The 15,593-nt window shown below is 45.5% G+C and overlaps 1 protein-coding gene across 2 annotated transcripts in view; it reads left to right on the top strand.

The window, feature by feature from the left end:
- Positions 1-15,593, top strand: part of ACVRL1 (activin A receptor like type 1) — a 261,538-nt gene that overhangs the window by 57,016 nt on the left and 188,929 nt on the right. The window contains exon 10 of one of the 2 annotated variants that reach the window (XR_013836026.1): positions 1-1,348. This exon is cut by the window's left edge and continues 263 nt beyond it. The gene's annotated coding sequence lies outside the window, so the exon portion shown is untranslated. Of the gene's footprint in view, positions 3,144-15,593 lie in introns of those variants that run through there. The other variant, XM_079966398.1, reaches the window with a different exon arrangement.

The raw sequence follows: 15,593 nt of genomic DNA, 5'->3' as shown, positions 1-15,593 counted from the left end.
GTTTGAAACCCGGCCAAGAGGATTTGGTCTAGAGCCCCCCTGGCTGGGATCGATCCTTTGCAGGAGAATTTCATGGAACAGATGACTTGCTTCAGGCGTCTTTAATTTGTTTTCTCTAGCAACGAAAAGCGGGGTGAGCGGGGGGGAGGAAGGGAGAAGAAACACCCACTTCTCCAAGAACATGCATTAATATAAATACCCCCTGGGTCTGTAACCTGACGCCAGCCCGTCTCGCCACCAACGCCTGAAAAATGGGGAGGGATCCTGCTTGGAAAGAGCACAGCTGTTCTGCCGAAGGGCCTGCTACCTTGGAAACACCAGTTTAAGGACCATTCATAAGCCGGTATTTAGATTAGGCCTATAGGATCTGTGTGTGTGTGTTCTGTCTGCATCATGCATATATGTCGACAAAAGGAAAAAGAAAGCAGAAGAAAAAGCACAGACTTGCAAGAACAGGAGTACAGTGGTACCTCAGGTTAAGTACTTAATTTGTTCCGGAGGTCCATTCTTAACCTGAAACTGTTCTTAACCTGAAGCACCACTTTAGCTAATGGGGCCTCCTGCTGCCGCCACGTCGCCGGAGCACGATTTCTGTTTTCATCCTGAAGCAAAGTTCTTAACCTGAAGCACTATTTCTGGGTTAGCGGAGTCTGTAACCTGAAGTGTATGTAACCTGAAGCGTATGTAACCCAAGGTACCACTGTAGATTCACACGCACATGTAGACAATTGTTCTATGTCACCGGAATTTAAGGCTGGGATGTATAGACGTATACGAGCATGGAAGGCTGTCTGGATGGTTAAAGGTAAAGGGACCCCTGACCATTAGGTCCAGTCGTGGCCGACTCTGGGGTTGTGGCGCTCATCTCGCTTTATTTGCCGAGGGAGCCGGCGTACAGCTTCCGGGCCATGCGGCCAGCATGACTAAGCTGCTTCTGGCTAACCAGAGCAGTGCACGGAAATGCCGTTTACCTTCCCGCTGGAGCGGTACCTATTTATCTACTTGCACTTTGATGTGCTTTTGAACTGCTAGGTTGGCAGGAGCAGGGACCGAGCAATGGGAGCTCACCCCGTCACGGGGATTCGAACCGCCGACCTTTTGATCGGCAAGTCCTAAGCTCTGTGATTTAACCCACAGTGCCACCTGTGTCCCCTCTGGATGGTTAGGAACTCTGGATGGTTAGGAGCTCCATCAATTGGGATAAGGTCTACATTCCAGTATAATGGACACTAGCAACTCCCTGGCCTCATCCTTCACCCCCTGAGGCTTCCCAGATAAAATGTGTTGCCTTGAACAAGAAGGGCTCTCCCTGCCTGTACAGTGGTACCTCGGGTTACAGACTCTTCAGGTTACAGATGCTTCAGGTTACAGACTCCGCTAACCCAGAAATATTACATCGGGTTAATAACTTTGCTTCAGGATGAGAACAGAAATCGTGCTCCGGCGGTGCAGCAACAGCGGGAGGCCCCATTAGCTAAGGTGGTGCTTCAGGTTAAGAACAGTTTCAGGTTAAGAATGGACCTCCGGAATGAATTAAGTTCTTACCCCGAGGTACCACTGTACTTCCAAGCTGGGTTGCAAAGGGGAAATGCTTCCTTGTACCCCTGGTTTGAATTCAAGCCATGACTGTTAAGGAAGAATCAGGGGCTCATTTTAAGGGCACTCCTGATTCTTCCTTTCAGCCACAACTTGAAGCTTCCAAATGTCATATGGGATGTCGGGTCCAGGAAATATAGGTTTGCCCCAAACAACCTGGTAAGCCAAGCTTAGAGGCCTGGCAGGGCTGTTTGCACATTGCATACACTGTGTGCATTAGTTTTCCTGTGCAGGATGAGGCCAGTGCACATGAGCAGCTTGCAGACAGGATGCCCTGGTGCATGTAACACTGCCAATTTTGGGGGGATGGAATTGGGGTTGGAGGACATGTCCCATTTTAATCCAACTCCAAGCTGTATTGTCACCCCAAAAGAATTAATCTCCCTTGCCATTCATCCTTCAGAAACATTTATTCCCGCTCAAAATATATCCACGACAGGGCAGCTGAGGTAAACCTATGTGAAAGACATGTAAACTCATTTCACACAGAAGAAACCTCAAGTTGCTTCAGAAATGTAATTATTTTGCACGGAAATGCGTTTTATATTTATTAAATTTGTACCGGAAAAAAGCACCCACAAAGTTTGTCATTTTGTACAAGCCGCATTATTTTTGCTGAAAGAGGAAAAATTGCAGGGGGAATTTTCTATGGGGGGGGCGGTCATTGACAGTTGAAATTACAGGCTTTTGTTTGGGAAGAAAGAAAGCAACTGAAGGTAATCAAATGTTCTGTCATGGGAAGGAGCACAAAAGAACGGAAAATGGCAGAAAGGGTTCAAAAAAGAAAATTTCTTAATAACATGGAGAAGACAAAAATAGAGCTGGATCTTAACGTAGGGCTGTTTAAATCCCATTAAGGCTAGTGGGAGTTAAGAACTCTAATTGCTGGTTTGTAAATAAATCCTTCTCCACTCACCTATGGCAAGTAATGATTCCCCAGTGAAGCCCTACAACAGTTCCCTATTTCTTTTAAGTTGCAAATAGCCAACAGGGATGTTTAGACAGGTGGACTAGTTAAAATAAAAAGGTGGGCTTGTACACTTTGCAGATATATTTGCCAAGGGACAGAGACATGAAAGCAAGCCTATAGCTGAGCTGGAATTTGAAGTTGAGATTCCCTCTGTCAGACACATACTTTTGAAATGTTTCTATATTTGGGATTAACCAGCATGTACTGTGACGCATCAAAGTTAGATTCAGTTCTCTTGGAAATTATGTGCCACTTTTCATGCAGTATATTTTTACACAGATATGTGCATGTGTGTACATGGAAGGGGACAGGCCCCCCACAAGTTGATGAGCACTGCCATTCAAATAGTGTGTGTGCACTGTGTCTTGTGATTGATTACGTGGGGCACGGCTTACCTGTCCCCCCCCCCAATTTTATTCAGGCTGGCACCTATGTGCGTGTGTGTGTAATCAAAGTATACACCTAAAAATGTGAAATGTGCAAACAAATTTTGACAGTTATGTATATTGTGCAGATATAACCACCAAGGACTCAGCGCTGTGGGTTAAACCACAGAGCCTAGGGCTTGCTGATCAGAAGGTCAGCAGTTTGAATCCCCGTAACAGGGTGAGCTCCCGTTGCTCGGTCCCAGCTCCTGCCAACCTAGCAGTTCGAAAGCACATCAAAGTGCAAGTAGATAAATAGGTACCGCTCTGGCGGGAAGGTAAACGGCGTTTCCATGCACTGCTCTGGTTCACCAGAAGTGGCTTAGTCATGCTGGCCACATGACCCGGAAGCTGTACACCAGCTCCCTCAGCCAATAAAATGAGATGAGCGCCGCAACCCCAGAGTCGGTCACGACTGGACCTAATGGTCAGGGGTCCCTTTACCCTTTACCCTTTACCTTTTTACTGTGCCCTGTGTGTCTTCTTCTTCTTCTTCTTCTTCTTCTTCTTCTTCTTCTTCTTCTTCTTCGGTGATCACTCCTAGCCGAGTAAGATTGTCTTCCATAAACACGGTTTTAACAATGAGTCCGTAAATGACTGTGGAGGCCAAATCTGGATCCACACGTCCTTCCACAGTGGGGACATTGGTTTCCGGGCGGGTGTTGATCACAGTGTGGATTTGCCAAGCGTGCCTTCCTCTTAGCATGTTTCTCCCTTGCGTCCTGAGTTCGAGTGTCTTCAAAACCCATTACATCTTTGGTAAGGGCTGTTCTCCAATTGGAGCGCTCGCAGGCAAGTGTTTCCCAATTGTTGAGTGTGACCCGTGTAAAATGGCATTGACTCCTAAATCCTTACATTTGGAATCTGCTGACTTGTGCTTCAATCCTGGTGTGAGTGAGGGCTCCAGTGCTCACCGAGATTTCTGCATCCGGTTCACAAAGAAAAGTGGGTTTGCTTTCTCCATAGAAATGAATGGGACAACCTGTGAGCATGTAAACTGCAAGTGCAGCCTGGAACACAAGTGGGGCTCAAGATTGGGGAAAATTTCAGCCTCCAAGCGTAACCAAATATTTAGAGGGTGGGAATAGCGTTGCTAAATTAAGGGCTACTAGCTATGATGGCTATGCTCTGCCTTCATGGTCAAAGTCAGTAATGCTTCTGAATACCCCAGCTGCCCAGTCCACCGGGAGGTCCAACACTTACCCCATCCCGGGCACTGGCAACCCATGCTACACCACTGGAAGAGGGCCTTGCATGCCGAAGGTGCTACATTCAATCCACAGCGTCTCCAGGTGGGGACCAGAAAGACCCCTGCCTACCACTCTGGAGAGCTGCTGCCAGCTCCCATCAGCCCCAGCCAGCATGGTCAGAGATGATGGGAGTTGTAGTCTAGCAACATTTAGAGGGCAACACACTGCTACCCCTGTAGGGTATAATACTGAACTCCAGTCTCTCATGCAGAGCATTGGCCTGGCTCCGTATAAAACAGCTTCCTATATTCCTAAGAGCTCAAAGAGCTACAATAGTTTGCAATCAGCAATCAGTTAGCTACCCAGGCTGTATGTGCAAAATATTATGGCTGGCTCCACAGTTTATTTACCTAGGAAGTTCTGAGTTCCCTTTGGTTCTGGCTGGATGCTTTTATCAAGTGGTGGGTGAACAAATATTTGCACATTAAGGACTCCAGCTCCAGCTCCAAAAGTGGAGGTTAAGCTGAGCCACAAGATAGCAGACTGATAAACCTAAGGACATTTGGATGGTATGTCATGGTGTTCCTTCTCCTCCCAAGCATTTATCCCATTCTAGTTGCTAGCTTAAAAGACGCCTGCTTCTTGGGAGAAAAGCAATGACAAACCTAGACAGCATCTTCAAAAGCAGAGACATCACCTTGCCGACAAAGGTCCATCTAGTTCAAGCTATGGTTTTCCCAGTAGTGATGTATGGAAGTGAGAGCTGGACCATAAAGAAGGCTGATCGCCAAAGAATGGATGCTTTTGAATTCTGGTGCTGGAGGAGACTCTTGAGAGTCCCATGGACTGCAAGAAGATCAAACGCATCCATTCTGAAGGAAATCAGCCCTGAGTGCTCACTGGAAGGACAGATCCTGAAGCTGAGGCTCCAATACTTTGGCCACTTCATGAGAAGAGAAGACTCCCTGGAAAAGACCCTGATGTTGGGAAAGATGTAGGACACAAGGAGAAGGGGATGACAGAGGACAAGATGGTTGGACAGTGTTCTTGAAGCTACCAGCATGAGTTTGACCAAACTGCGGGAGGCAGTGGAAGACAGGAGTCCCTGGCGTGCTCTGGTCCAGGGGGTCATGAAGAATTGCCCCAGCTGCTCTGGGTGGCTTCCAACATACGTATATTAAAAACATAATAAAACATTAAACAGTTTTTTTAAAACTTCCCTATACAGTGCTGCCTTTAGATGTCTTCTAAAAGTTGTATAATTATTTATCTCCTTGGCTCAGGGGTCATGTAACTTCATACCCTCTAATATTTCTATGAAGAAAATAGGGAAACCCTAAGGAAAAGTAGGACATTCTAGGATCAAGTCAAGAAACTGGGATGGCTTCTGTAAATACAGTACTAATGACTCCTGGACCCAAGTTCAAGAATTTGTATATTAGTGCAAGAGTCTTGAAGCTGGCTCAGTAGCATACAGGCAGGCAGTGTAGATGTTTGAACAGAGAGATCGCATGTTGTCGGCCATTGGTTCCCATAAACAGTCTAGCCGCTGTGTTCTGTGCTAGCTGCAATTTCCAAACCAAGCCCAAGGGAAGCCCCACGCAGAGTGCATTGCAGCAATCCAGATTTGAGGTTACCAATGCATGGACCCTAGTGGCCAAATTATCCTGGAGCAGATTTCTGAGAATCTCAGCTTTCATTAAAGAAGAAGAAGAAGAAGAAGAAGAAGAAGAAGAAGAAGAAGAAGAAGAAGAAACAGCCAGTTTTCTATGTCAATGGCTGCACAAATAAACATGGAATCAACTAAGTAGCTCCTAAATAAATAAATAAATAAATATGCCCCGCCCATCTGGCTGAGCTTCCCCAGCCACTCTGAGCAGCTTCCAACAAAATACTAAAATGCATTAATCCATCAAACAGTAAAAGCATCCCTAAACAGGGCTGCCTTCAGAGAGCTTCTAAAAATCTGGTAGTTGTTGTTCTCTTTGACATCTGGTGGGAGGGTGTTCCACAGGGCGGGTGCCACTACCGAGAAGACTCTCTGCCTGGTTCCCTGTAACTTGGCTTATTGTAGTGAGGGAACCGCCAGAAGGCCCTCGGCGCTGGACCTCAGTGTCCAGGCTGGATAATGGGGGTGGAGACACTCCTTCAGGTATACTGGACCAAAACCATTTAAGGCTTTAAAGGTCAGCACCAACACTTTGAATTGTGCTCGGAAACGTACTGGGAGCCAATGTAGGTCTTTCAAGACCAGTGTTATGTGGTCTCAGCGGCTTCCCCCAGTCACCAGTCTAGCTGCCGCATTCTGGATTAGTTGTAGTTTCCAAGTCATCTTCAAAGGTAGCCCCACATAGAGCACATTGCAGTAGTCCAAGCGAGAGATAACCAGAGCATGCACCACTCTGGCGAGACAGTCCGCAGGCAGATATGATTTCAGCCTGCGTACCAGATGGAGCTGGTAAACAGCTGCCCTGGACACAGAATTAACCTGCGCCTCCATGGACAGCTGTGAGTCCAAAATGACTCCCAGGCTGCGCACCTGGTCCTTCAGGGGCACGGTTACCCCATTCAGGACCAGGGAGTCCTCCACACCCGCCCACCTTCCGTTCCCCCAAAACAGTCGTTCTGTCTTGTCAGGATTCAATATGGCAGGATTTTATACAGCAGGGGGAAAAAGCAAGGATAAAATCAGAAATAATGATGGGCCCAAAAGAAAGTGGAGGATTCGCAGTGCCAGATTTAAGGAAGTATTTTGAGGCAGCGTGTTGGTGCTGGATAAAAAAATGGATATTATTAAAAGATAAGGAAATCCTAACATTAGAGGGCTGGGACAAAATATATGGATGGCACGGCTACTTATTCTATGATAAAAAAGAACAACACAAAAAATTTACAAACCACATAGTAAGAAAGGCTCTATTGGATGTCTGGGAAAGAACAAAAGGAAAAATTATTGAGAAAACTCCCCAATGGGTTTCGCCAGTGGAAGCAACTACAACATTAAAGAGTAATGTAAAAGAGACTTGGCCAACATATAGGGAAATATTAGAGGAAGCAGATGGAAATATTAAACTAAAAACGTTTAGAATAAATTGGTTTCAATATTATTAATTAAAAGCAACTTATGAAAAAGACATAAAAAGGGGGGGATTTGAAAATAAAACCTCAAAATTAGAAAAGGAAATACTACAGAGCGATCAAAAAATACTTGCAAAAATGTATAGACTATTAATGAAAACCACCCTAGAACAAGAGACGAAAGGGGAAAACATGTTAAAATGGGAGCACGATTTGGGATATGAGATAGATCTGGAAAGATGGAAAACTTTTTGGGAGGAAAATATAAATTTTACTGCTTGTGATTTATTAAGGGAGAATTTCAGAAAAATGCACCACAGATGGTACCTAACCCCTGACAGATTGTCAAAAATAAATAAAAGGAACAACGACAAATGTTGGAAATGTAACAGAACAAAAGGTACATTATATCACATGTGGTGGACTTGCCCAAAGATTAAAATCTTTTAGGACATGATCCATGACAAAATAAAAAAATTGATAAGGACATCACATAAAAAAAAGGCAGAGGCATATTTATTAGGAATCTTAGATAAAGATATCCCCAAAGAGAAAATTAACTTATTTCTATACGCGACAACAGCGGCAAGAATTTTGATTGCTAGCTACTGGAAAGAGGACAGCATCCCAACAAAAAGAGAATGGTTGGGGAAACTTTGCGAGTACCTGGAATTAGCAAAATTGACAGATATAATAAGGAGAAAATCCAAAACTATGGTTATGAAGCAATGGGAGTGTTTAAATGATTATTTACAAAACCAGGGCTCAACCAGAAAAATCTGGTTGTGTTTAGAATAACCTTGTGCGTAATATAAAAAAAAAAATACAAAGTGAGACATTAAGGAAACCTAAAGGGAAAATATGAAGAACAGAGGCTCTGAAGAACGGATTATTAAAAACGTGTGAGGTAAACGGTGGAAGTCATTTTTTTCTTCTTCTTTTTTCTTTTTTCTGTTTTTTCTTTTTTCTTTCAAAAGAAACAATTTGTTTAAGGTAGATAAGGACAAGACGAAATTATACAGTTGAATGTAAATGTGGATGGGAAATGGCTATGTATTGTGAGTGCTTATCTATTTTGAAAAAGTTTCATATATGATTATTATTTTTTACTTTTTTATTCTCTTTTTGTTCCCTTTTTCTTTATTCTGATATCTTACATTTCATTTCACTGTGTTATCATGAATGGCATTTTATAGAGGTATAAATAACTGTAAATATGAAAAGAGACAAAATATTCTCTAATTCCTTTTCCTTGGATAGATGTATTTGTTTTTCTATTTTGTATTTTCTTTTGTTGTGATTATGTATGTATTTTAACTTGTATTGAATAAAAAATTATTAAAAAATTAAAAAAAAACAACCTCACTGTCTTGTCAGGATTCAACCTCAATCAAATCACACTGGTGAACTGAGCAAGACCTTCCAAACACTGAGGGACGGGGCTACAATATCTGTCCCATCCTCTGCCCTCAACACAGGTTAGCAGGAGCAGAACAAATTATGCACAATCAAGCAAACATTGGTAATGGGCATAATGCAAAATGTTGCTTTTCGAATGCAGAAACTGGAATTGTTTCGATGGGCGGGGGGAGGGCACACCTTTTTGTGAAGGGCAAGGGTGGGGAACCTGCAGCTGTGGCAAAAAGTTGGCCTACAAAGGTCCCTTTCCCCATAGTAAAGGTAAAGGGACCCCTGACCATTAGGTCCAATCGTGACCGACTCTGGGGTTGAGGGCTCATCTCGCTTTATTGGCCGAGGGAGCCAGCGTACAGCTTCCAGGTCATGTGGCCAGCATGACTAAGCCGCTTCTGGCAAACCAGAGCAGCGCACAGAAACGACATTTACCTTCCCGCCGGAGTGGTACCTATTTATCTACTTGCACTTGACGTGCTTTCGAACTGCTAGGTTGGCAGGAGCAGGGAGCAAGCAACGGGAGCTCACTCCGTCGCGGGGATTCGAACCACCGACCTTCTGATCGACAAGTCCTAGGCTCTGTGGTTTAACCCACAGCGCCACCCATGTCCCTCCCTTTCCCCATACTACAGCCAATTACCGTCACACCTGAGATCAGGTGGAGACATGACTGGATAGGCTGCATGTGCAGCCAATCTATGCAGACAGAAGGACTGAGCTCCTTACTTATTAGCTGGTGGGCAGGGGGTTTAATCCTGCTTAGCCTCTGTCTGTCCATCCATTCATCTATCTCCCCCGTGCACAGTCATGTGCCAATTTTGACAGGTGGGTGGGGAAACACACCTGTCCAACACCTGACTTTATTACTCCCCCCCCCCAGTAAAGGTACCCCTGACCGTAAGGTCCAGTGGCAGACAACTCTGGGGTTGCAGTGCTCATCTCGCTCTATAGGCTGAGGGAGCTGGCGTTTGTCCGCAGACAGCTCCCGGGTCATGTGGCCAGCATGACTAAGCCGCTTCTGGCGAACCAGAGCAGTGCACGGAAACGCCGTTTACCTTCCCACCAGAGCGGTACCTATTTATCTACTTCCACTTTGACGTGCTTTCGAACTGCTAGGTTGGCAGGAGCAGGGACCGAGCAACGGGAGCTCACCCCGTCACGGGGATTCGAACTGCCGACCTTCTGATTGGCAAGTCCTAGGCTCTGTGGTTTAGACCACAGCGCCACAATATACAGCTTCAAATGTACGCGTATCACATTTGCAGCCACTGGAAATGCCGAGGCCATTGTTTGAAGCCGAACAGCCCATGAACTCGCATGCCCTGCATTGCCCGGGCGCTTATCAGCCAACTCCCTTCTTCTAGAATCTAGGAGTTTCCTGCTGATAACAGAAGCAAACATAGCCAGAAGAAGAAGGGTGGGAAAGCAGATGGAGACGAAATAATAACTTAGGCCATTTTTTTGTTGTTGAAATGACTCCTTAGTTTGATTTTCTGATAAAAGTCCAGATGGTGCAATGACATTTCCTGGAATATGTGATTTCCCCCCTCCCCCTGTCACTGATTCCAGTAATGTTGCAAAACATTAAGAAGTACACAAAATGGAAGTGACCTATTAGATAGTCAAACCCTTTCCATAAGCCAAACTTTAAAAACAGATTTGGAAAACATATTTTTTTTCCCCTTTATAAAAAATATTTTGGAGGGGAGGAGTAAAACACAACTAAACCTGCAGTTCCTTCTGGAATAGACTTGTATCCCCCCTCTCAACCTCAACAGAGGTCTCCTACCTTGGAAAATCCAATATATATGATCCAATTAAAGCATGCAAAGGGGTTCGATGTGCATTAAATATTTGGGAGGGGCTGACTTATCTTTTCGCAAGACAGCTTTTTACTTTGAGAGAAGGCAGCTATCTCACACAGAAAATGAGGACCGAAACTGAAAGGGAGCTGGTAGGCTAGGATAGAGGACTATGAAGTCTTATTAGCATGTTTGAGGGAACTGAAAGTGTCTGAGGAACCACATGCCCATGATGCGAAGGACCCAGAGGCAAAAGTGAATGGGGTAACAACTGTAATTTTTATTTTTATCTCTGCTAGTTTCTACACACAATTGCACATCTGTCTCTCTGCTCCATGCAGGCAAGTGAGAGTGTAGCATCATCAGACTTCAAGGACACTCAGGGTGCAAAATAGGGCCAGTGAGGGGGTGTGGCCTGGGTGAACTTCCAAGGGCCAGACAGAGTCCTGGAGGGCCACATTCAGCCCACTGGGCTGAGGTTCCCCACCACGACTGTAAAGCAGCAGGATAGATGTACAGGAGTCTCTAACGCACACTTGACTAGTGCACAACCGCACAGTGCCGAGAAAGGGTTAAATCAATCTATTTAAATGGCAAAAGGCACAAAACAGCAAAAAAAACCCAGCCCGAAAAGAGCAGGAATAGTGCAAAAAAGGCGCAGAAAGAGCAATAAAATGCCAGGAGCCTTTGCAACTGCAATCCCATCAGACTTGCACAGTTGATGTCTGTGGAGAATTGGAGTTTGGAAAAGGATGTTTGGAGGGAGCGACTGTGGTGGATTTTTGTGGATCTGGGGCGGAGTTTTTGGTGTTCCTTGCTATAGGTATATGTGCGGTACTCGCGAACAAAACCCTCAAGTAAGCAAGGAGATGCCTGTAGTTCCATAGGCTTCCAAGGAGAAGGGCCTGCATGAATGGAACATATAGCAAAGAAGGTGCACATTATGTTTCCCTAAACCCTGCTGATATCAAGGTCCTGTGCACGGGCAATGATGCCTCCCATCAATGGTATTCTTCTTGCGCCTGCTGCATGTACAACTGCCCTCCATCACTCCAGCTGCCTCAACATTTCATATCCCCTCCCCCTCCATAAAATGTCCTAGTGGTCTGCATCAAACAGCTAACATAGCATCTTCAATGTGGTCATAATCAGCCTCCCGCTAGACAAACAAGCAAAAGCATCCCCACCGCAGTCATTTGGTGCTTGGGATGCAAGCTCCTCGGGGAAAGGACCAGTAGCTTTGCTTATCTTAACTCAGGGGTGGGCAACCTAAGGCCCAAAGGCTGGATGCAGCCCAATTGCCTTCTCAATCCGGCCCGCGGATGCTACGAGAATCAGTGTGTTTTTACATGAGTAGAATATGTCCTTTTATTTAAAATGCATCTCTGGGTTATTTGTAGGGCCTGCCTGGTGTTTTCACATGAGTAGAATGTGAGCTTTTATTTAAAATACATTTCTGAGTTATTTGTGGGGCATAGGAATTCATTCATTATTTTTTTTCCAAAATATAGTCTGGCCCCTCACATGGTCTGAGGGATGGTGGACCAGCCCACGGCTGAAAAAGGTTGTAGACCCCTGCCTTAACTCATAAAGGACCATTATACTGATGCTGGAACAGAATTAACAATAAAAATAATAATCAGACAAAGCTAGGGCTAGGTTACTCCCAATGGGAAGGGTTACAGCTGGGCTGACTAAACTGTGGCCCCGGGGCAGTCTTTACCCGAGGGTGCAAGGGGTGCGGGGCACCCGGGCGCCGAATTCTGGGGGGCGCCAGGTGCCCACCGCTGAAGCCGCCTCAGCTCTTAACTATCTACCTGTTATGAAATAATAAACAATTTTGATCAAGCTAGAAAAACAAAACACATATATACAGTGGTACCTCAGGTTAAGTACTTAATACGTTCCGGAGGTCCGTTCTTAACCTGAAACTGTTCTTAACCTGAAGCCCCACTTTAGCTAATGGGGCCATCTGCTGCCGCTGCACCACCGGAGCCCGGTTTCTGTTCTCATCCTGAAGCAAAGTTCTTAACCTGAGGTACTATTTCTGGGTTAGTGGAGTCTGTAACCTGAAGCATATGTAACCTGAAGCGTATGTAACCCGAGGTACCACTGTACCTAGGTATTACCAAAATGTATACCTACTGTTTCACTAAAGGACTTTCAACTTTGTGTGCTCATTGCCCAAAGCAGCGGCACTTGTCAACGGCGCTGTACACGCAAAATTAACTCTTACATCAAAATATTATGTTGCATGGTGTCTGACATAAATATAATGAGAGTTAATTTGGGGGCTAAACTAAATTTGGGGGCTCTGGGCGGATCTTTGCATCCTGGCGGCGCATATGCTAAAGACCCCACTGTGTGGCCCTCCAGGCTTCATCTCCCATGAGTCCCAGCCGGTGTGCTGAATGTGATACAGCGTCATCGCAGGGCCACAGGTTCCCCTACGCTGGGTAAAAGGAAAACTCTGGTATTGCCCATACAACTTCTTTAGGGAAGCCTACCTCCCCCCTTGGACATGGGTGGTGCTCTGGGTTAAACCACAGAGCCTAGGGCTTGCCGATCAGAAGGTCGGCGGTTCGAATCCCCATGATGGGGTGAGCTCCCGTTGTTCGGTCCCTGCTCCTGCCAACCTAGCAGTTCAAAAGCACAAAGTGCAAGTAGATAAATAGGTACCGCTCCAGCGGGAAGGTAGATGGCATTTCAGTGCACTGCTTTGGTTTGCCAGAAGCGGCTTAGTCATGCTGGCCACATGACCCGGAAGCTGTACGCCGGCTCCCTCGGCCAATAAAGCGAGATGAGCGCCGCATCCGCAGAGTCAGCCACGACTGGACCTAATGGTCAGGGGTCCCCCCCTTTACCTTACCTCCCCCCTTGTGGACCATTCATCTAGCTTATCTCCTCTTTGACTATATGCTGAGGCAGCAAAGCACTGTGGCTATGGACAAATGTTTTTCTGTGACAACAGCGGAGGGACAGGGAACAAATTCATTTCGATGAAGTATTGCCAACTTCTCTCTGAAACGCTTCCTCCGCCGTTCATTCCAGGGAGATTTCTCATTTTCCAGCGATCCCTTATTTGCACTCTTTCTGCATCTCTTGGCAAGGCTGCTGCAGCTGGACACGATCTCTGCTCCTTAAGCTCCGGAGAGGCCTGGTGTAACTCTGTGCAGGAACACAGTCAGACAAGGAATTCCACAAGTGAATCATGAGCTGAGCTTTCAGAGAGAATTTAAGATGGGGATTTTCTTTTAAGTCTGGAATGCAACTGCTCCAATAGTACACATGGTCCCCAAGAGACCACTAGCACAGTGTGTGCGTGTACCGTAGCTGGAAAAGGGAGGAATGTCGCTTTGACTTTCTGTTGCAACCAGACACATTTTAATTTGAATCCTATACTACCAGCAGAGATGTGGGTGGTGCTGTGGGTTAAACCACTGAGCCTAGGACTTGCCAATCAGAAGGTCGGCGGTTCGAATCCCCGCAACGGGGCGAGCTCCTGTTGCTTGGTCCCTACTCCTGCCAACCTAGCAGTTTGAAAGCATGTCAAAATGCAAGTAGATAAATAGGTACTGTTCCGGTGGGAAGGCAAACAGTGTTTCCGTCCGCTGCTCTGGTTCGCCAGAAGCGGCTTAGTCATGCTGGCCACCTGACCCGGAAGCTGTACGCCGGCTCCCTCGGCCAAGAAAGCGAGATGAGCGCCGCAACCCCAGAGTTGGCCACAACTGGACCTAATGATCAGGGGTCCCTTTACCTTTTGTTGTTGTTGTTTAGTCGTTTAGTCGTGTCTGACTCTTCGTGACCCCATGGACCAGAGCATGCCAGGCCCTCCTGTCTTCCACTGCCTCCCGCAGTTTGGTCAGACTCATGTTTGTAGCTTCGAAGACACTATCCAACCATCTCGTCCTCTGTCGTCCCCTTCTCCTTGTGCCCTCCATCTTTCCCAACATCAGGGTCTTTTCCAGGGAGTCTTCTCTTCTCATGAGGTGGCCAAAGTATTGGAGCCTCAGCTTCACGATCTGTCCTTCCAGTGAGCACTCAGGGCTGATTTCCTTAAGAATGGATCGGTTTGTTCTTCTTGCAGTCCATGGGACTCTCAAGAGTCTCCTCCAGCACCATAATTCAAAGGAATCAATTCTTCGGCGATCTGCCTTCTTTATGGTCCAGCTCTCGCTTCCATACATCACTACTGGGAAAACCATAGCTTTTACTATACGGACCTTTGTTGGCAAGGTGATGTCTCTACTTTTTAAGATGCTGTCTAGGTTTGTCATTGCTTTCCTCCCAAGAAGCAGGCGTCTCTTAATTTCGTGGCTGCTGTCACCATCTGCAGTGATCATGGAGCCCAAGAAAGTAAAATCTCTTACTGCCTCCATTTCTTCTCCTTCTATTTGCCAGGTGATGGGACCAGTGGCCATGATCTTCGTTTTTTTGATGTTGAGCTTCAAATGTAACAATTACTTAATTCAAATGTACTTGAGTGTATGCTTTTATGTTACCCTCTTAAAGAAGTGTTTCCTTGTACCAGAAAAATGTAGCTAGAGAAATGTGTTTTTTTATATATACTAGGCTTTCTCTCAACCCAGGTCAAAGCTGATGGGCATTGCCATTCAAATAGTGTGTGCGCGCAGCAAGAATGTTATTGGCCCAAAAATGGAAGCAAGAAGAACTACTGATGAAAGAAGAATGGAGGACGAAACTAATGGACTATGCAGAATTGGATAAACTAACAGGAAGGATTCGAAACCTGCGGGACCAGAAATTCACAGAAGACTGGAGTAAATTTACAGACTATTTGAAAAGTATTTGTGATGATCAGATGACGTTTGTAGGTTCACAAGAAGTTCTGTGAGGAGTATTATTGGAATTATTGCCAAAATGGATAAGGGGGAGGACAGTTAGTTAAAATAGTTAAAGGCCATATGAATTTAAGAAATGCATAAGAAGGGGTCAAAACGGTGGGTCATCAGAGGTGCTGATGGAAGTCCAAAAAAAATGATTATATAAGTCATGAAGTTTTGTGGTATGTATTATAATTTATATGTCAAAATTAAACAAAATTTAAAAAAAAACAAATATTGTGCGCGCACCACAAAACCATGCGATCGATTATGCG

Source organism: Podarcis cretensis, assembly GCF_951804945.1.
Source record: "Podarcis cretensis genome assembly, chromosome: 2".
Lineage (NCBI taxonomy): Eukaryota > Metazoa > Chordata > Lepidosauria > Squamata > Lacertidae > Podarcis > Podarcis cretensis.
Note: the sequence above shows the minus strand (reverse complement) of the source record. Positions and strands in the feature narration are given on the sequence as shown.